The following is a 21934-nucleotide window of genomic DNA, read 5'->3' on the forward strand; positions in this document are numbered from 1 at the left end:
GAAAACCAGCTACATTGGAGCTAGTAAAAAGGTAGTTGCTGTAGAAACTACCATTTCAGTCCAGAAGTGATTTTATTTTCTATAGCCAAAATACTCCAAAGAGTGGTAAAATAGTTTTGCTCATAAATGTGCCCTAGGGTCCAAAGAATATTTGGGATTTTTCTCAGGATTTTTGGGGCAAAAGAAATTAGGGTTGCTTTGGAGCTCAAGGAGTTAGCTAGGGTTTTGGAGGCAAAAATGAATATTTTTCATTTAAGAGAAATATTCCAAACAATATTGTTGGGTTGGCCAGGGGTGAAATGGTGGCTTAGAGGAGGAGTGGGAACACTTGGGTGAAAATCAAGGGATACCCAAGTGGCTAAGTCCAAATGAAATGGTTCAAAACTCCAAATTCAAAATCAACTCAGCTGAAAATCAAGCAAAGAAAAAGAGGGCAAAAACCAAGCTGTCACAAACCTCCCCCACTTAGAATGAATCTCGTCCTCGAGATTCGGTTGCTTGGGAAAACCATTCTGGATAACATGCCTTTACAAATTCTTCTGATTCCCAGGTTGATTCTGACTCGGTATGATGCATCCATTGAACCTTGTATAACTTTCGTGACTTACTGCGGGTGACCCTTTCCATCTGATCCAAAATTTTCATTGTCCTCTCTTCGTAGGTCAAGTCCTTTGCCAGTTCTATCTCTGCCAAATCGGTCTTTTTCTTGGGTGGTGAGATACATCGTCGCAGTTGTGAAGAGTGGAACACGTTGTGCACGTCCGATAGTTCAGGGGGCAGCTGCAACTGATATGCCACAACACCTACTCACGTCATGACGGGAAATGGACCAATAAACCTGGGTGCCAATTTCCCACGGGTTTGGAACCTTTTTATTCCCTTCGTGGGTGTGACTCGAAGGTAGAAATGTTCTCCGAGTTCAAAACTGATCTGTCGGTGCTTTCCATCGTATTAACTTTTCTGTCGCGATTTGGCCAGTTGTAATCTGTCTCGGATTTTGTTGACTTGCTTTTCGGCTTCCAGCATGAGATATGTTCCGAAAATACGGCTATCTCCGGTTTGAGACAAATTTAATGGAGTGCGGTACTTACGGCCATACAAAGCTTCATATGGTGACATCTTTAAACTGGTCTGGAACCCATTGTTATATGAGAACTCGGCATATGGCAAGCAATCTTCCCATTGTGGTCCTTGGGCCAAAACACAGGCTCGAAGCATATCCTCGAGTATCCGATTTACTCTTTCCGTTTTCCCATCCGTCTGAGGATGATAAGCGATACTGTATTTCAATTCCGTTCCGAGGGCCTAGTGGAGACGAGACCAGAAAGCAGAGGTGAAAAGTGAACCTCGGTCAGAAGTGATGGTTCGGGAAACTCCATGTAAACTGACAATCCTAGATACATATAGTCGGGCAAGCTCATCTGCTCGGTATAAGGTTTTGACTGGGAGGAAGTGGGACACCTTGGTTAATGTATCCACTATGACCCAGATTGCATTATTGCCTCGTCGGGTCCTGGGTAATCCTGTGATGAAATCCATACAGACATCGTCCCATTTCCATTGTGACACGGGCAGTGGTTGGAGAAGTCCAGCTGGTTTCTGATGTTTTGCCTTAACCTTGTTGCATATGTCGCAACAGGCCACGAAATAAGCAATGTCTTTCTTCATTCCATCCCACCAGAATATTTGTCGAAGGTCTTCGTACATTTTTGTACCTCCAGGGTGGATGGAATACGAGGATTCGTGAGCTTTTGACAAAATTTTCTGCTTTAGGTCAGCTTGATTAGGCACACAGAGCCTACCCCTGAAGCGGAGGGTACCACACTGATCCTTCGAGAAATCGGATGACTTGATGCATTTCTGCAGATTGGCATCGCCTGACTGGGCCTTACGGATTTCTTCCTCAAGAGTAGGGGTAACTGTCAGGATATTGGCAAGGCCAGCCTCAACTATGACCAGGTTGAGCTGAGCAATTTCTTCTTTAAGTTCGGAAGGCAGAGATTCCAACATAACGTTTAAACTGACAGGCTTTCGACTAAGTGCATCGGCAACCACGTTGGCCTTACCCGGATGATAATTTATCCCAAGATCATAATCCTTGACCAACTCCAGCCATCTTCCCTAATATTGATTTAAATCCGGCTGAGTAAATATGTATTTGAGACTTTTGTGATCGGTAAAAATTTGGCACCTTTTTCCAATGAGGTAGTGTCTCCAAATTTTTAAAGCATGTACTACTACGGCCAATTCCAAATCATGAGTGGGGTAATTTCCTTCATGGGGTCGTAGCTGCCGTGAGGCATAAGCTACTACCTTGCCATCTTGCATAAGCACGCACCCAAGTCCTTGCCGGCAAGCGTCGCAATATACGTCAAAGCTGTGGTAGATGTCTGGAAGTGTTAATACTGGCGCAGTTTTTAAGCGTTTCTTTAACTCGGTGAAACTTTTCTCACAGTCCGATGTCCATTCAAAGTTCTTATCCTTTTTAACCAGCTCCGTCATGGGCTTAGCAATCTTGGAGAACCCTTCAATGAAACGACGGTAGTATCCGGCTAATCCAAGAAAACTCCGGATCTAAGACACGGTGGCGGGTGGCAACCAGTCGAGCACGTCTTCTACTTTGCTTGGGTCCACGGCTATTCCTTCAGCGGATAGCACATGCCCGAGGAATCCAACTTGTTTGAGCCATAACTCGCATTTGCTGAATTTAGCATATAACTGGTGCTAACGGAGTCATTGCAACACTGCGCGGAGGTGTTCTTTATGCTCTTCTTCACTTCTTGAATAAATAAGTATATCATCGATGAAGACGACCACGAACTTATCAAGGAAATCCATGAATACTTTGTTCATCATGTGCATGAAGAAGGTGGGGGAGTTGGTGAGGCCGAAGGACATGACGGTATATTCATAAAGACCGTAGCGAGTGGTGAACGTGGTCTTGGGAATATCCTCCTTTTTAATTTTGAGCTGATAATATCCAGTCCGCAAATCAATCTTTGAGAACACCTTGGCTCCACTGAGCTAATCAAACAAATCATCAATTCTTGGCAGAGGGTATTTGTTTTTGATTGTGACATCATTCAACTATCGGTAGTCCACACACATACGAAGGCTGCCATCTTTCTTGTCCACAAAAATAGCGGTTGATCCCCATGGCGAGGAACTGGGGTGGATATATCCTTTTTGGAGCATTTCATCGAGCTGTTTCTTTAGCTCCACCAATTCGGATGACGGCATTCGATAATATTTCTTGTGTATTGGTGTGGTTCCGGGCACAAGTTCTATTGCAAACTTAAGCTCTCGGTCAGGTGGCATGCCTGGCAGTTCTTCTGGAAATACATCGGGAAACTCACTGACCACCAGAATCAATTCCATTTCTGCTATTGCTGTAAAAACCATTTCCTTGGAGGGTATGCTTCTACGAGCAACAAACTTGGTAGCTTGTCCATCTTGTTCGGTCAAGTTGACTTCTCGGGTCGCCCAATTTATGCATACTTGGTACCGAGTCAGCCAATTCATACCCAAGATAACATCCAATTTATCAGACTCAATAAGTATCAAAGACGTCGGGAAACGGATTCCGTTGATACTGACTTCCAGATTGTGGCAGAAAAGATTGCTTTGAATAATAGATCCCGGGGTTTGTACCAGCATATTCTTGCCCAAAAGTGAACAAGGAAATTTGTTTTGGGCAACAAAACTCCGAGAAATAAAAGAGTGGGAAGCCCTAGAGTCAAATAAAATTACAGCAGGTATGTTATTAACAGGGAACATACCAATGACGACTTCGGGATTTTCTTGGGCTTCGTCGGCTGAAATATGATGAACGTATCCCGAGACGTCGGGTTGACTTGGACCGGCTTCCAAATAATGGATTTGAGGCTTGAACTTAGCATTGGTCCGGCTGTTCTTGGGACACTGTTTGGCATAATGTCCGGTTTGTCCGCAACTATAACAGGAGTTGTTGCGCAGACGATTCTCCATAACTGGGTTAAGCACGTCATTCTTGACTTGGGTGGTGGTCTTGTTAACATTTTGTTGCCAACTAGGCTGGTACGCCACCGGAGTTGGCTGCCAGGTATGAACCTTCTGCATTGGTTGCATTTCCTTCTTGGGATCAAACTTGTGCTTGTGGTCGTTATGGGCAGACTTATTATCTGACATGAGCTTGTGTTCCCTTTCAGCAATGAAAGCCTTGTTCACCAGGGCTTGGAAATCTGGAAAATAGAACACACTGAGAGCACAGTGAAGTTGTGGGTTTAATCCCCCAAGAAATCGGTCCATCTTCCTTTCTTCAGTGGCCACGTCATATTGAGAGTAACGTGACAGGTGATTGAATTTTTGCAAATATTCTCCCACTGATTGACTTCCTTGGAGGAGCGCAAGAAATTCATGTTGCTTAGTCCTCATAATTCCTGCAGGGATGTGATATTTCCTAAATTGCTCCTTGAGTCTTGACCAGGTAATTGCTTCATTCTGAGTCCCTATGCCTTTCTCACTTTCCCACCATATGGCAGCAGCGCCTTCCAGATAATGTGTTACAAATGGAACTTTATCCTCTTCATCAGTTCGAGCAACCTCAAGTTTCTTTTCCATAGTTCTTAACCAATCATATGCATCCAAGGGATCCATGGCCTGACTGAAACTGGGTGGCTTAGTCCTTTGAAAATCAGATAGCTTGGAGTGAGGGGCGGGCTGATTTCCATCTTGTCCAACCATTGCTTGAATACTTCTGAATATTTCCATTAGATCATTGTTTCGTCGTTCCTCGAACATACGCATAATTTGCTCGGTGGAGGGCGGGATTTGGCGGTGGAGGCGGTGGTGGAACGTACGGCTCGGGTGATTGTCCTGCCTGTGGTGCGGAACGCCGAACAGGAGAACCCTCGCGAACGTTGCTACAGCAGCCTCCCCGCGTCATCCTAATATGATTTTTCCCAAGTCAACACAACCGAGACGAGAAGCATTCGACAAAAACTAGGGAGAAGCCAGCAACAAAAACCAAGCGAAACCGAAAAGATGAAGAAAATACGGTGAACAAAATAAAGTCCAACATAATTATACATAGACCCATACATGAAAGATAACAACATGCTAGGTCCAACTAGAATCATACATGAAACGAAACATCATGACTCGTACGACTACATCATACTCCATCCCGATGACTAAGAATACTCGAAAGCTCTACTGGGCGCTGCGGGGTCCTCTCCTGAAGCGGACTCGGATCCAGAACTGACGGGGTTAATGGAGACCTCCGGGTTAAAAGTGACACGATGATGCTACCTCGAGGGCTCTCCCTCTGGGGCAGGTGGAGGGTGGATCATCGGGGCTGCAGGAGTGGCGAGGAGTGAAACCCACTCGGCAGGAGCACTAAGTGGACTCGCAGTCGCGGTGCCCGAGCTACTCGGGGGAGTAACCGGAGAAACAGGGGATCTAGAACTGGCAGGTACGTAGGAAATAAATCCTACAGATGGAGAAGTAGTGGATGAGGGAGCAGAGACTAGAGTAGAGGCTAAAGCAGTACGAGCACGACTCAGCTCATAGCCAGCTCGTAGATCAGAAGATAGCTAGCAGTGATGTAGCGAGAAAGGTGGCTAGCTACACTATCAGACTCCGGATCAATGATAGGGAAACGGACACGACCATTATCGTGGAGATAAGGGTAGTATTGGAATCCTGGGTGATTCTGCATCCGGACCTCGTTGTAGCGGAGGTTAACAAGTACCTCGAATGCAGCAAACTGGACAGCCTGAGAAGCGGAAGAAGCAAAGCCGCTACGAGAGGTACGAGTGTAAGAGCCAGAATCGGAACTGGTGCGTAGAGTAACCACGGCGTCATACTCATACACTGAGTCAGCTAGGCGCTCCCGGTACACACGATAGACTGGATCATCTCCGTGAGGGTACAACCGACGCCACACGTTAGGAAGGAGATGCGGCGACGTGTACGACATCAGCTGCAACTGGCACGGATACAACACCGGAGCCATCTACACTCACAACCATTAGCAGGTTAGCATAGAAAATTATAATCAGTGCAAACAATGCAACAACCAGCTACAGTCATTACTGACACTCAGCGCGGCTCTGATACCAAGCGTTGTGGCACCTCGGCTCAGAGCGACCGGTTTACCTTGCATTGCCAGCCTGGAGACCTTGTCTTCTGGCAACACATAACAACATGGTACAGAAAACAACCGCTTTATTCATGCTAGCGGAGCATAGTTCATTTTACGACAGTTAGCGAGGCCAAGTGGCACACACGGTGCGGCTGAACAATATGTACATTATTTAGTGAACATAAAGGGGCCTCGATCATAACAACTACTCGACAGCGGAACAATGTCGTAGCGGGACTCCATAGCACAAGGACACCGACGTGGACACGGTATAGACTCAGATAGCACTCCTTTCCAACGGGACTTTCTTGAAATCTGGCATGAAACGCCAGGTCAGTACATTGAATGTACTTGCAAGCTCACAATAAGCATAAACATGATGACAGAAAATATTATGATATTTATCCAATTAAACAATAATGCAACCATATGTTCAACATGCTGTGACTATGCTCAACAGGAACTCATTCTCCCGACTTGCTTACCAGATGTGACCAATAAACATGATAATATCAAAACACACTCGTGATCCTTACGGTGATCACAACCCGACCATCTCATGGCCCGTGATCCTTACGGCGATCACAACCCGACCAACTCGTGGCCCATGATCCTTACGGCGATCACAACCCGGCCAACTCATGGCCAACTCAACACGATGACCTCACTGCCATCCTTAATGCAATTTAGTGTGCATATTTATTAAGTGTTGACCCATGGTGTACCTTACTTTCGAGCGTGTCCATAACCATGGACTCGGCTATCGATAGATTAAAAACACTCTGCACAGGTTAGTACACTGTACCCACACTACGGAACCCATGGCCTCGCACTCCCAGCTGGGTGGACCAACAGTGTTCCGACGAAACCATTTCATTGTCATGACACTCTCCCGGCCCTTCCGACTCAGACCCCACCGGGCTATCCTGGGTGGCCTCGTGTCTACCTCCAGACACCTCGACCATCGTCGTGGCCACGATCCACTCTGGGACCCGGTACCAAAATTAACTTAACAACAGGCTCACAAGGTTATGCTTGCCTACCGGGCTAGGGTACAGCACACCCATAACCTTCCCTAAATGGCGGCACCGACCAGAGGCACGACAATGAAACGCATTAAGTCCGTCCCATACCGGCAAATGTGGTTGCATTGGAAAAGACTCATTTCAGCGACACCACAACCCGGTCAACAACATGTTCAAGTTAAATTATTAATCAAGTTCAACTTAATGTGAAAAGAAAATAACCAGTGTCATACTGCCATACTATGCATCACTTAACATATGCATCACATAACCGTGCAAAGACTGCACCAACCATGCTCCTACGGAGCCATCATAAACTCATGCTACTATTCTGGTTGAAACCTCTCTTTACTTATACCAGAACCATTTCTAGCATTATCATCATTATACCTCATGCAAAAAAAGTATTTAAATTACTCATCAAACTCTATGACCATATTATTTATTTATCACTTGCAACTAAGTTCTCCTAATCATATATATTGAAGTGGCACCATGAAAATGTTACTGTGGCTTGCCTTAGCACTGATGAGGTTCACAAAGCTCCTGGTGATCCTCAAGACAAGCTGGCTCTTCTGAAAATATTCAAAACCACAAAAGAAAAATATTTAGAAACCTTCTGAAAATTGCCAGAAAATCTAGATAGCAAGGAAAAATCCCATCTTTTGGGTGCTGTGAGATTTTTGGACACAGAACACGATGCAAAAAGATTCACTGCATTTGGACTTGTATAATAAAAGTTATGGCCATTTGAAGTCTCCTGGAATTTAAATGAATTTGAAAAATAAAAACAGAGGGGGGGTGACGTCGAAGGCGTATTCTCCCGGGGCGCCACCACTCATACCGCTTCGCGCGCGTGATGAGTGGCTGACTAGCGGGCCCCGCTAGTCAGGCCGGAGGGAGGGGAGAGGGAAATAGAGGGGAACGGCGATTCGCCGGATCTCACGTCGGCGATGAGACTTCTTGGAGGCAAACGAGAGGGAGGGATCGACGGAGAAGGCTATTGCGCACCTGCCCGTACCCGTAGCGTGGCTAACGGTGGCCAGACGGCGTCGGATTTGTCCTCTCCAGCGGTGATAGAGGGCGGAGGTTGCCGGAGTTGAAGAAGACGGCGGCTTGGGGCGGCTCCAGGGGCTCTAGCTAGGCGCTTTGGCTTCACGGAGTAGAAGCGGAGGCCCTGGCGGGGTCGCCTTGGCTTGGGAGAGGCTGGAGCTTCAGGAATGATCCAGAGGGGATCGCCTGCGAGCTCGGCTCTGGGACGGCAGCCCGCGGCCTGCCCGTCCGGGCTGCGGCTTCTAGTGGCTCTAGGAGGGAGTGAGAGTGAGATGCGATGCTCCAGGAGGCTGCGGAGGGGGGGTTTTATAGGCGGGGCGGCAAGGAGGGCTCGGGCTCCGTCGGCGGACACTGTCCCCGCTGCCCGGCGACAAACAGTGCCATAGACCGATGGAGAAGGCGACGGAGGTCACGCAACAACTATACGCGGGCGCGGACGAGCACAGGAATGAGGGGGAAAGAGACGTACATAGTGCGCATGCACTGTGCCGTTGGCCGGATCGTGCCCGTGCTCACTGCGACGAGCTCTGGCATCGGCGAGCGGCAGGGTGGAGTTATGGGGGTGGAGACGAGGATGGTGGCGAGGGGTTGCACGCTCTGGCCGGCCGAGCAGTGAGCACACGCTCAACAGAGGCGCTGGTGACGCGCAGAGCGTGCGTTTGGCATGCCAGCACGCTCGGACGAACGCGGTCACCACGTGGATCGTGACATCAGGCCACCTACGCACTAACAAGGATGTCTGGCGTGTACTCCTTGGTAATCTTAGGTGTTACCATGGCTCGGTTTGGTTCCAGGTGCAGTAGAAGTAAAATGGTGATGAGGTTAAGTTACTGGACAGAAACTTTGGGGAGTTACTGTGGTCAAACCACATGGATCCAAGGGCTGAGCTTTGGGGTTTTACTGTCTCTTACTAAGGTAAATAAGCTCAGGGAAAACCAGCTACATTGGAGCTAGTAAAAAGGTAGTTGCTGTAGAAACTACCATTTCAGCCCAGAAGTGATTTTATTTTCTGTAGCCAAAATACTCCAAAGAGGGGTGAAATATTTTTGCTCAGAAATGTGCCCTAGGGTCCAAAGAATATTTGGGATTTTTCTCAGGATTTTTGGGGCAAAAGAAATTAGGGTTGCTTTGGAGCTCAAGGAGTTAGCTAGGTTTTGGAGGCAAAAATGAATATTTTTTATTTAAGAAAAATATTCCAATCAATATTGTTGGGTTGCCCAGGGGTGAAATGGTGGCTTAGAGGAGGAGAGGGAACACTTGGGTGAAAATCAAGTTATACCCAATTGGCTAAGTCCAAATGAAATGATTCAAAACTCCAAATTCAAAATCAACTCAGCTAAAAATCAAGCAAAGAAAAAGAGGGCAAAAACCAGGCTGTCATAGTGTAACAGTTAGATTTTGTGTGGAGGCTATATATACCCCTCCACCCACTCTTCATTCATGGAGAGAGCCATCAGAACATGCCTACACTTCCAACATACATTTTCTGAGAGAGAACCACCTACCCATGTGTTGAGGCCAAGATATTCCATTCCTACCATATGAATCTTGATCTCTAGCCTTCCCCAAGTTGCTTTCCCCTCAAATCTTCTTTACAACAAATCCAAATCCTGTGAGAGAGAGTTGAGTGTTGGGGAGACTATCATTTGAAGCACAAGAGCAAGGAGTTCATCATCAACACACCATTTGTTACTTCTTTGAAAGTGGTGTCTCCAAGATTGGCTAGGTGTCACTTGGAAGCCTCCGACAAGATTGTGGAGTTGAACCAAGGAGTTTGTATGGGCAAGGAGATCGCCTACTTCATGAAGATCTACCCTAGTGAGGCAAGTCCTTCGTGGGCGACGGCCATGGTGGGATAGACAAGGTTGCTTCTTCGTGGACCCTTCGTGGGTGGAGCCCTCCGTGGACTCGCGCAGCCGTTACCCTTTGTGGGTTGAAGTCTCCATCAACGTGGATGTACAATAGCACCACCTATCGGAACCACGTCTCAAAAATCTCCGTGTCTCCAAATTGCATTTGCACACTCCAATCTCATCCCTTTACATTCTTGCAAGTTGCATGCTTTACTTTCCGCTGCTCATACACTCTTTGCATGCTTGCTTGATATGTATTGTCGTTGTTAAACTTGTGCCAAAACTCCACTTCAACTTAAAGAAATTAAAAACTGCACCTTTTCTCACTTAGTGTCTAGTCACCCCCCCTCTAGACACCTCTTCTCGATCCTTTCACCGCGCACTTGAGCTGGTCTGTGGAGCTGAAGGTGATGGCGCACTTGGTCCACCTAAGATGGCGAGTTGTTTCAGGCTTGAGGAGCGTTGCATTCACCTTGCGTGCGAACTGCTTGAAGACGCGGTGGGACGCTGGGGCCTACGAGCCGCCCAAGATGCAGGTGATGGCTCGAGGCTCTTGGAAGCCCCCAGCCCCCTCATCCTGGTGGTGATCTTCATTCCTTCTTGGTGGTGGAGGTAGAGGAGGCAAAGCTGCATTGCCTTGAGGGCGCTCCTCACGAGGCTGCTCCCTCCAGGCGCCCTTGCGAGGTTGGCCCTGCCAACGGTCCTCACGAGGCTGGTCACGCCACTCCTGATGGTGGTCGCGTTTGTCCCAGCGTCCTCCACCTCGGTCGCCTCCATGACCGTAGCCTCGATCGTTGCACTCGGGGCGTCGATCGAGGTGCCCGTCGTGGAGGGCCCTGAGCTCCTGATAGTCGTTGGTGTTGTGGCTGTGAACATTGTGGAAGACGCAGAACGGCCGGTCGCTCTTGGATGACTCGGGGTGGTCGCAGCCGCGCTTCGTTTCTGGCTTGGCCGCAAGCACGACCGAACCCTTGCACTTCACGTCCTTGGCCTTGGCCATCTTCTCTTCTGGATCAGCATCGGGGAGCTCGAGGAGGGAGAGGCACCCCTCCTCCACTCTTGCGCACTTGTTAGCCATGTTGAACATCTCCAGAGCTGTGCAGAGATCCTCATGGATAGCGAGCTCCTCCTTCATCTTGACATCGCAGACGCCATCAGTGAACACTGAAATGATGGCCTCGTCTGACACCTTGCGAATCTTGAGGCGAACGTTGTTGAAGAGATGGATATACTTCTGCAGGGTCTCTCCAGGTTGCTACTTGATGCGACGTAGGTCACCCGCGACTGGCGGACGGTCGCGAGTGCCGTGAAAGTTGGCAATGAAGCGGACGTGCATCTCCTCCCAGGAAGAGACCGGCCCCTTGGGTAGGTTCAGGAGCCAAGAATGTGCGCCATCCTTGAGGGCCATCGGGAACCAGTTTGCCATGATCTCCTCGTTGCCGCTGGCCGCCTCAATGCTCAGCTCGTAGAGCTGTAGGAACTCGGTGGGGTCGGCGGTGCCGTTGTAGCGCGGAGGCAGGTCAGGCTTGAACTTGTTGGGCCAGACATACGGGGTGAACGCGCGGCATCCTGCCGTGGCCACTAGAGGTCGTCGAGGGGGTGGAACCTGGTCCAGGTGCACACGCGCCGGCACCTCCTCCGGTGGTACGCGGGCCTGGTGCGGGGGTGCTGGAAGTACATGCGCTTCTCCTTGAGGTCGCTGCACCACCTGGCAGATCACGTCCTCCCGAGCTGGCACAGGGTGCGGCGGGTCGCGCCGTGGTGCCGCAGGCCTTGGCCCGATGATGACGCCCTGGGTCGGAGGTGGTGGAGGAGCCCCATGCGCCACATCGCCCGCTGCAGGTGGCTACTGAGACAGTGAGCAAGCCGGATCGGCAGAGCCCCCGACCATGCCGATGAGCTCAGCGATCCGCTCGAGCCACTCCTCGTAGGGGTCACCAACCGGGCGGTAGCAAAGGATCTCTTGCGCCATGAGCAGAGCGCCTCCACGTCCGCCTGGCCGCGATGCACGTCGGAGGACGAAGCTATTGGGGTCAGGGACGGAGTAGCGATGCGCCCATCACGACGCACCAACAGGTGCAGCTATGAAGCTTGTTGCTCGTGGCTGGCAGGGCCCGTGGCAGCGTTGGCCACCGGAGACAGAGCACGACGGGCACAACCATCGCCCGCCGGGGCCATCTGAGCAACGCGAGCAGCGACTGCGGCCGGACGCTCGGCACGAGCTCGGTGTGCATTGGCCATGGAGGTGTCAGAGTGGCGGTGGATCGATTGATGGAAGAGAATATCTGATGCACCCCTACCTGGGGCGCCAAATGTCGAATTACAGGTTCGGAAAACCCTTGAGAGGTTTGAACTCTGGGATGCATGTGGAGATCTCATCCTACCCAGCCTGCCTACTCGCGATCCTCCTAAGCCTAGCGTGACGAGCTCAAAGAGACAAAGAGACACAACAATTTATCCTGGTTCGGCCACCTTGCGGTATAATATCCTACTCCAGCGTTTTGGTGGATTGCCTCGAGGGCTGAGGATGAACTAGTATAGTGGATGAACTAGCCTCAGGAGGTGAGGTGTTCTTGAGCTCAAGAGAGCTGGTGAGGCAGTCGGGTGAGAATGGATCTGATCCAGTTGCCCTCTATGGTGGTGGCTAAGTCCTATTTATAGTGGCCTTGGTCCTCTTCCCAAATGTTGGCGGGAAGGGTTCCCACAACGGCCGGATTTGAAAGGGGACAAGTAGTACAGCTTATCCTGACAAAAGTAGTCTTCGCCTGCGAAAAGCCTCTGGTCGTGACGCTACGGTGGGCTCGCCGATGACCTGCATCCTGCCGTCCTAGCGGTCTTGGTCTCGTTGCACCAGAATGAAAACCTTTGGTTGATTCCTCAGGACTCCGCACATGTGGCTTGCCTCCTTTGCACCGAAGAGGAAACCTGCACTCTGCGCCCGCCTGGCGCCTGCCTGGCCTTGGTCGTCATGGCTCACGTCAGCTGAGCCTCGTGAGGTATACCTTGCATAGAGCTCTCCGCCCCTCGGGAGCCAGCCTGAAGAGGCTGATCCCCTCGAGGGTCTTGACGTCGTCCGCCTCGTGAGGCTCGGCCCCTCGCGAGTGTCTTGTTCTGTTCATGCTTGAAGCTGGGCCGTACCAGGCCGTCGGTGGAGCCATGTGGTGGGACACAGGCAGGCAGGGTTAGATACCCCCATATTCAGAGCACTGACAACAGTAGCGCGACAAGTAGCGCCGGTTTTCCCGCACTACTGCTATACCTACTTAGCAATAGCACCATGTGAAGAACCCGCAACTGGTAGTTACTAGCAGCGCCGCTGTACCCGCGCTACTACTATTATTACGTATTCTAATTCTTTTTTATTTAATGTCGTATTCATACACCATTATACAAGTATTCATATAGTAGCAATTTAGAGATTATTATGACATCATAATCATCATCATCATTATTTGGAGCACGCTAATCCAACGTGGTCACTTTGGATCCATCTACTTGAATATAATTCATGGTTCTTTCAACCAATGATGTAATAACTCATCATCATCATCATTATCATAATATCATTAACAACTTACGATCATAATACATCATTGTCATAAAACAACTCCTCATCATCATCATTTTTGTCCATGAGACATCATATAACAACTAGGTCACTAGGCATAATAACAACTCCTCCCTATCATCATCATAGTACTCATAATCACAACTCCTCCTCATCATCATCATCAACTCTAACACATTGTAGCACATAATAACAACTTCTCATCATAATCATAGTCATAATCAACACTAACTAATTGTTCTTAATACCTAGAACCGACTCCTCTCTCCTAGGTAAAATACCATAAAATAGATAAACCGGTCCATCTCCATAATGGAGAATGGAGATAAACCAATCTCCAACTTGTGGCTTGCACACATTCATGTTGTCTACAATTAGTAGTGTGTGCGCATTCATCACTTTGCTCCATTCTTTGATTTTTGGGCCTTCCATCATTTGAAGAAATCGAGTATGCACCATGGTAAGCCTTAGAAGGAGTTGGTCGTAAGCTAACCATATGCATATCACCTTCGATAAACATCATGTCAGGCACAACCTCCTTCGGGAGCCTCTGTTGCAAAATGTATTAGTGACATATATAGTTATCAACGTAGTTTACTTAAGAAGAATGTATGCAATGAAGTTACCATCATTAACAAAATCTTACCAAGTTTTTGGCAATGAAGTTACCATCAAGCAATTTATGGACTAGTGGCACGTATGTAGTAAAATTTGGGCTGATGGAGTGATTGGTCTTAAAGGCCTCAACATCATCTATGAATGAGACAAGATAACCTTTCTCCTCACCGTTAAGCTCGGAGTCATAGCTGTAGTATGTCCTGTCTACACCCTTCTAAGTATTTATTAAAGATAAGAAATAAGCTAACAATTATAAATAAATAAGTTTAGTACCGATGAACACCAAATATTTTTAAACTAACAATATAAATTACTTCACTTAACAAATTAGTTTGACAAACTCACATTTAGGCAAAACTGGAGGCCTATCGACATCCACACAGATGTCGATATTATCATCATCATCATCTTCGAGAAAAATATCAAATGTTATTTGCATACCCTCCTCAAATCCATATGCCTTGCAGAGAGCTTCCCAATTAGAGCAATCAAAATGGGGGTGATTGACCGCATTGTACAACTTAACCAGAAACGCATAACCATGTTTAGTCCTTAAGTGAGCCCTGCTCGTCTCCATATTCTCAAAGTCTTTGAAACCAAGCTTCTACAATACATATGGTCTTCCATGGCATGGTATGTACTAGTCGAATTGAAAAAAAAATCTAGAAATTACATGTTGAACAAAAGAAGCACAATTGATGATATTAATTACGATGAAATGCTTGTCGTTGTGTACCGTACAAACATCAAAGGTCTCTTCCAGCTTCACAGTGAAAAGCCTATCATTTTGTAGGTGGGGAAACCTGTCGCACAAAGCCCGGTCATCATAGAAGTAATCGCACTCCGGGATCCTATCGTCATCAGACATCTCCTGTGTTCAAATTTCAAAGATTATAAATGTCGTTTAATTCTCTTTCTGGAAATCCAAGGCATCCGATATTTCCTCCATTCTAGCACAAGCCATGCTAAAATTCACGGAAAAATCCGGCATGACCTTTTCTATAAAGGACATATCAAGTGCCTGAAATTTTCTGGAACAGTAATTAATCAATGCTCCGGCAAAACATAGGCCACTAGCTCGGAGGTGTTCCCTGCAAACATATTATAGGCCACTAGGGCAAGCACTCTTAGTACACAAGACTACATATCTATTGTCTAAATTTCAAATTGCTATCATTTCATTTTTTTTGTGAAACCATTTCATATCATTAGGTCTCTCTTTCTCTCTCTCTCTCTCCCAAAATACCTACATTTACTAAAAAGATATACTCTATTCAAACACCTAAATTTACTAAAAAATTACTCTATTCCAACACCTACATTTACTAAAAAAATCTACTCTATTCAAACACCTATATTGAAAATATTCATTTCAAAAGACCTACATTTACTAAAAAGAATATACTATATTCAAAAGACCTACATTGAAATAATCTACATTCTATTCAATGCAAATAATCTACATTCTATTGTATTGAAAAAACATTAAAAACTATATTATGCAAGAACAGAGTGAGGAGAGATGAGGGGGGAGGAGGGAGGAGGGGTGGGAGGAGGCAGGAGGAGGAGGGGGGAGAGAGGAGGAGTGGGAGGACGGAGGAGGGGGTGGGAGGAGGGCTTGGCCAGAGGAGGAGGGAGGAGGATTGGCCAGAGGAGGAGGGAGGAGGGCGGTGGGAGGGGGAGGGAAAGGAGGGAGGACGACGCCGGCAATTCTGCGTCGGCAGTGGCAGAGTGAGGCAGCAGCGAGTGAGGGAAGGAAGAAGATGGTCGGGCGCGGGGGAAGAATTTGGGGACAAGGCACCCATAGTAGTAGCTGCGCCAGAGAGAGCGCTACTGCTAAGCCCAATAGCAGTAGCATTGATGGTTGACTAGAGCTACTAGTATGGATAGCCCCGGCCGGTGGCATTGGGACCACTTAGCAGTAGCACTGCCTCGTAGCCTGTCGCTACTGCTACCTTTTTACCTGTAGTGCCCGTTGCTGACGCGCGCTACTACTACTTAGCCGTAGCGCGATAAATAAACCTGACCAACTACTAATATTCTATCTATAAGCATTCTCCTACTAGTGTGTATAGAAAGATACCAAACGGGGTGAAATTGAAGTGCATTTCTCGGGAAGATGGACAAAAGCTATTGGCGGAGATACATGGGGGCATATGTGGCTCTCACATAGGATCAACAACTTGTCGGGAAAGCATTCCGGCATGGTTTCTATCGTACCACTGCCCTCCAGGATGCAACTGCGTTAGTGACCAGGTGTGAACCATGCCAGTTCCATTCAAAGAAATCACATAAGCCAACTCAAACTCTTCAGACAATGCCTCTGTCCTGGCCTTTCTAGATCTGGGGGCTCGACATATTGGGCCCCTTTTCCTGTGTTGACGGAGGCTTTGAGTACTCGTACGTTGCAGTTGAAATGTTCATAAAGTGGCCTAAGGTGGAACCAGCGAGGAAGGTGACAGCATAGTCAGCTGTCAAGTTCTTCAAGGGACTTGTTTCCCGTTTTAGAGTTCCCAACAGATCCATCACCGACAACGGCACATAGTTCACGAGCCGCACCTTCATGCAGTACATCCAAGACCTTGGCAGCAAGATTTGTTTTGCATAAGTTGCTCATCCAAGGAGAAATGGCCAGGCAGAGAGGGTAAATATTGAAGAGTTGTGAGGCCTCAAAACAAGAACTTTCGACAAGATGCACATGTGCGAAAGGCGTTGGATTGATGATTGCAGGCGGTTCTTTGGTTACTCAGGATGACACCAAATCGTGCCACTGGCCAGACGCCCTTCTCCCTAGTTTATGTTGTAGAAGCTGTGCTCCCCATGTAACTCATATACGCATCACCTTGAGTGCTTACTTATGATGAGCTTGAGCAAGAGTAGCAGCGTCAGGATGATGCCATGCTCCTTGAGGAATATCGTCTTCGGGCTACTATGCGTTATGGACATTACCAATAAGCTTTGCATCTCTATCGTAGCCGCAAAGTTCATAATCGAACTCTTGAGGAATGCGACATTGTTCTTCAGCGAGTTCAATCCACCAAGAATTCAAATAAGTTGACGCCAAAGTGGGAAGGCCCTAATCAGGTAGTATAAGTGTCATGTGTACGACCATCTATGGGATCATGGCGATACCTTTGTGGTTTGACTGGAGGGATTGGCAAGCACAAAGAGCAGAATTAGCAGAAAACACACATGGTTTACCTAGGTTTGGGCCGTTGGACCTGTAAAACCCTACTCCTGCTTTGTGTATTGGATGTGTATATGTCCAGTTACAAGGAGCACTCTTCCAGCAAGGTGCTCAAAAAGTGATGCTACACGTGCAAATGGACAGGGTTTCGACCTTTGTTGAGGTAGCCATGGGACTCCTTTTATGGACTAAGGGGTCACCACAGTGGCAAAATGCTAAATAAACACTTCAAATAGTGGCTAAAGTGACAAATACCTAACTCTGACAGGTTAGGACAAATGCATTAAATGCACCATGAGGTGTCCTGTGGATGGAGCTCCCTGGCTAGGTCTCTCCTTCTGTGTAGTTTGCCCATCTACCTTTTATTTCTTTGACACATCATTTGGATGGGTGTCATCAAAGTTGTACCTTCAGAGGTAAGCTATTACATACCCGAACAAAGCTCGCCTAACTACATGCCCAGTTGACACCTAATCGACAAGTGACAACCTGATTGATGAGGTGGAGCGGTGGCAACATAGTGGGATTCTTGCCGGGCTTGAATCTTGGTTGGCTCTCAACGGCAAGGATCTTGCTGGGTCCTCAAGTCATGTCTTCAGTATTTCTGATCTCTAGCTTCGGAGATCTTCTTTGTGTGCTCATAATCTGATCTTGAGCTTTGGCTTTAGTTATCCTCTGGCAAACCTTGTCGTCGTGAAGGTTGCCACTACCTGTGCATAAGTCTGGCGTATTAAAGACCCAATTCTTAATACACCAAAAATGAGTCACTAGGCATGCCACAGTCCACCTAGAGATTGAAGATGGGACCTCTGTGCATAACTCATCGAATATTGAGCATCTTCACAAGTTCTATCAATGAGGCATGGGTTGCCAGGCTGCCCGGCAACCACTTTTTGTACAAGTCTGCCGACAAGGGACGTAATCCTTTGTACACAGCTAGGCGCAGACCCTATGCATAATGAAATAAAGCTAAGCGTTCCACAACTCTTGTCAATTCACATGTTTAATTATGTGTGCTTGTATGTGATGTTGTGTTACATTCAGACTTCTCCAAAACAAACTTGTCCCAGTCCTTGGTCAGTTGCTCCGATGGTTCGTCAGTTCTTGGAGAGAATCAACACCTAGATTTGCATATCTTCGACAAGGATGAGCATGAGAAGAGAGACAAGGAGATGGCTCAACATGGTGCTGGGGGAACCGGCAGGAAATGTGGTGGTCGAGGAGGTCGCCGCGGCAAGGCTAAGTAGGGTAAGGAGAAGCCCGCTAGGGGTCGTGACAAGAAAGAAGAAGATGATGACGAAGACGAAGAGGACGTCGACGAGTCCAGTGAGCATGAGTTCCAGACAGCCATGGAAGCTGTGTGCATTGACGGAGGCGCATCTTTGCACTCCTCTCACTACAAACTCTCTTCAAGGATGCGGGTAAGTTTGTCTTATCATGTGATGAATGTCGAAGAATTGGTAATACTGGTAGACGTTCGGAAATTCCTATTGATTATTCACTTGTTATTGAACCATTTAATGTTTGGGGATTTGGTTATATGGGACATTTTGTCATGACCCAACACATAACACTACACATCATACGTGGCAGAACATACACGTATGTGTTGGAACAACATGGCATCACAACATAACTCTATGACTCAAATTATTTATTTAAGAGGCCTGGAAGAGCCATACATAACATGATATTAGAAACATGCATCTCATGACCCAACATACAAAGTTATACAATCAGCAAGAGGAAGCATAAACCTGTTTGAGTACGCACAGCTAAAAATAAAGAAGGCTAGAAAACATGTCTATCTACAAGACCTTCCAAAGGAACCTGACCTCTGTCCGGAATTCCCAAGCTAAACACTGAAGCCCACGTGGAACTAATAGTGATATTGAAGTCTCCACTGGAATAACATAAATTAAGCAAACGTGAGTACAAATGTGCTCAACAAGACTTACATTAGAACAATCTACACATGCATCAGGTATCAACAAAGGGGTGGTGGAGTTTAACTGTAGCAATCCAGCTTTGACTCAGTGGCTATCATGTACTACGACTACCAGTATTTTCTTTGAGGTGACAAAGCGCACACGAGCACACATATTCACCAGATCAATGCACCACTATGGATCTGCTCCCGCCTCCCTACGAGAAGGCCATCCATAGCACTCACACTTATCTTGTGCATTTTAGAGTATCCATTTCAACTTGTCTATGAACAATGTAAGCTTTCCAAGTAGTCCAAGAGGACGCGGCTATCCGAGTAGATCACTAATAACTTTGTAGGGGTGTACTCCTTCACACACACTCTCACCACTTACCACCTTGTACACTTCATGTATCTCGCAACCTTCAAGCGAAAGCCTGGTGAGGGTGTCAGCCATGACTTGACTAACCACACAAGACTCTAGTCCGGGTTTAACACCTATTTGAGGTTGTATCCGCAACGGAAGTCCGGTCGATGTTTCGATCATGGCCCCAAACAAAGAGAGCAAGGTTCCCAAGAGCATCATTCAGGTGTCATCCTGGTACACCGTGCCTCAGTTTCTCTACCGCATCATAGCCCAACCTGAGGGCCAGCTCTACGCACGACCCCCAACACATATCCTACAAACACCAGAAACTAGTTGCAACTCCTAGACAGATATCAAGGTCATTAATAATTCGAGAGGGTCCATGGGTTTTGGGCCCAACATGTGGTAGTAACTGTCTTGGATCACAAACACAGAACTCAGTTCCCGAGGATGGTCCCAATGAGACAACCCACCATGTACTCCTACATGGCCTCTCATTGCTACCTTTACCAAAATCATGTTCACACCCTTAGCTCTCAAATAATAGGACATGATCACAACCATTCCAATTCATTGCATAGATGGATCAGACTCGACACAACTCTAAGCATAGCAGGCATAACCACAAGTAGGGGTGAGTAGTCATCTCATGGCTCAACCAATTCCTACTCGTGCTAGTAGGTTTTAATTATTTACTGTGTACTGTGGCATAGACATGTCATGCAGAGGAATGGGTTCAACTACTGCAACAAGTAACAATTGAATCCTTGTTGTCCTAATGCATTAAAAGAGAGCAAGAGCGAGAGAGTGGTATTTTATTGGAATGCTCTAAGGTAGGTTTCAATTATTTACCGTGGCATAGACATGGCATGCCGAGGAATGGGTTCAACTACTGTAACAAGTAACAGTTGAATCGTTGTTGTCCTAATGCAGTAAAAGGGAGCAAGAGCGAGGGAGTGGTATTATATTGGAATGCTCAAAGGGGGTTTGCTTGCCTGGCACTTCTGAAGATAGTATAGCTATTCACCAGTGTCAACGATCACAATGTCTAAATCGCCTGCTACCGAGAAAGAACAACACCGACAAACAAGAGAAGAACACATTCAACGCAATGCACAATCTAATCCATGGTATGTCATAATAAGGTACTTAATTTATGTAATGCAATATTTAGCCAAGTTAGTTGAAGCGGAATTCAAACAAGATCAAGTTCCAACTCCAAATGCTATTTCATAAATGGCCCTTATCGTCATTTGTCCTATTCAGTGAGGTTAACATGTTCAAACATGCATGATCATGGCATATTTTTTGATCATTTTTCATATATAAATTATTTTCATTGTATTTATGGTTTATTTTCGACGATTTTTGAAGTTTGTGACAATTTCTGAAATTTCCAAAATCATTTCTGATTTACAAAAATCTAGAAAAGCTAATATTGACGTCATCATGATGTCAGCAGGTCAACTAGACCGTCCAGAGTCAAACCTGAACAGTGGGCCCCACTAGTCAGTGACTTGGTGTCTAAAAAGGTTTAACTAAAAGTGTTAGCAAAGCCTGGGTGCACTGTCAATGACTGTTGTTGGTGTGGATCCGGCGACCTATGGGGCAATACAACCCCTTTCCTGGTTTGGCAAGGGGGAGCAATCAATGCAAAGAGGAAGGGCAACGAGAGACGACACGATTTTACCCAGGTTTTAGCACAAGTTTAAGCATTCACAATACATTTCAAGCAAGCATGTCAAGAGTATAAGCAGCCGAAAGAGTAAAGCATGCTAGTAGCAAGAAAGTAAAGGGATGGGATTGGAGTGTGCAAACGCAATGAAGACACAGAGGTTTTTGCCGTGGTTCCGACAGGTGGTGGTATCGAACATCCACATTGATGGAGACTTCATACGTAGGAAGGGTAACGGTTGTGCGAGTCCACAGAGGGCTCCACTCACGAAGGGTCCACGAAGAAGCAACCTTGTCTATCCCACCATGGCCATCGCCCACGAAGGACTTGCCTCACTTGGGTAGATCTTCCCGAAGTAGGCAATCTCCTTGCCCTTAGAAACTCCTTGGTTAAACTCCACAATCTTGTTGGAGTCTCGCAAGTGACACCTAACTAATCTAGGAGACACCACTCTCCAAAAGGTAATAGACGGTGTGTTGATGATGAACTCCTTGCTCTTGTGCTTCAAATGATAGTCTCCCCAACACTCAACTCTCT

This window comes from Triticum aestivum, chromosome 2B (genome assembly GCF_018294505.1).
Source record: "Triticum aestivum cultivar Chinese Spring chromosome 2B, IWGSC CS RefSeq v2.1, whole genome shotgun sequence".
Taxonomy (NCBI): Eukaryota; Viridiplantae; Streptophyta; class Magnoliopsida; order Poales; family Poaceae; genus Triticum; species Triticum aestivum.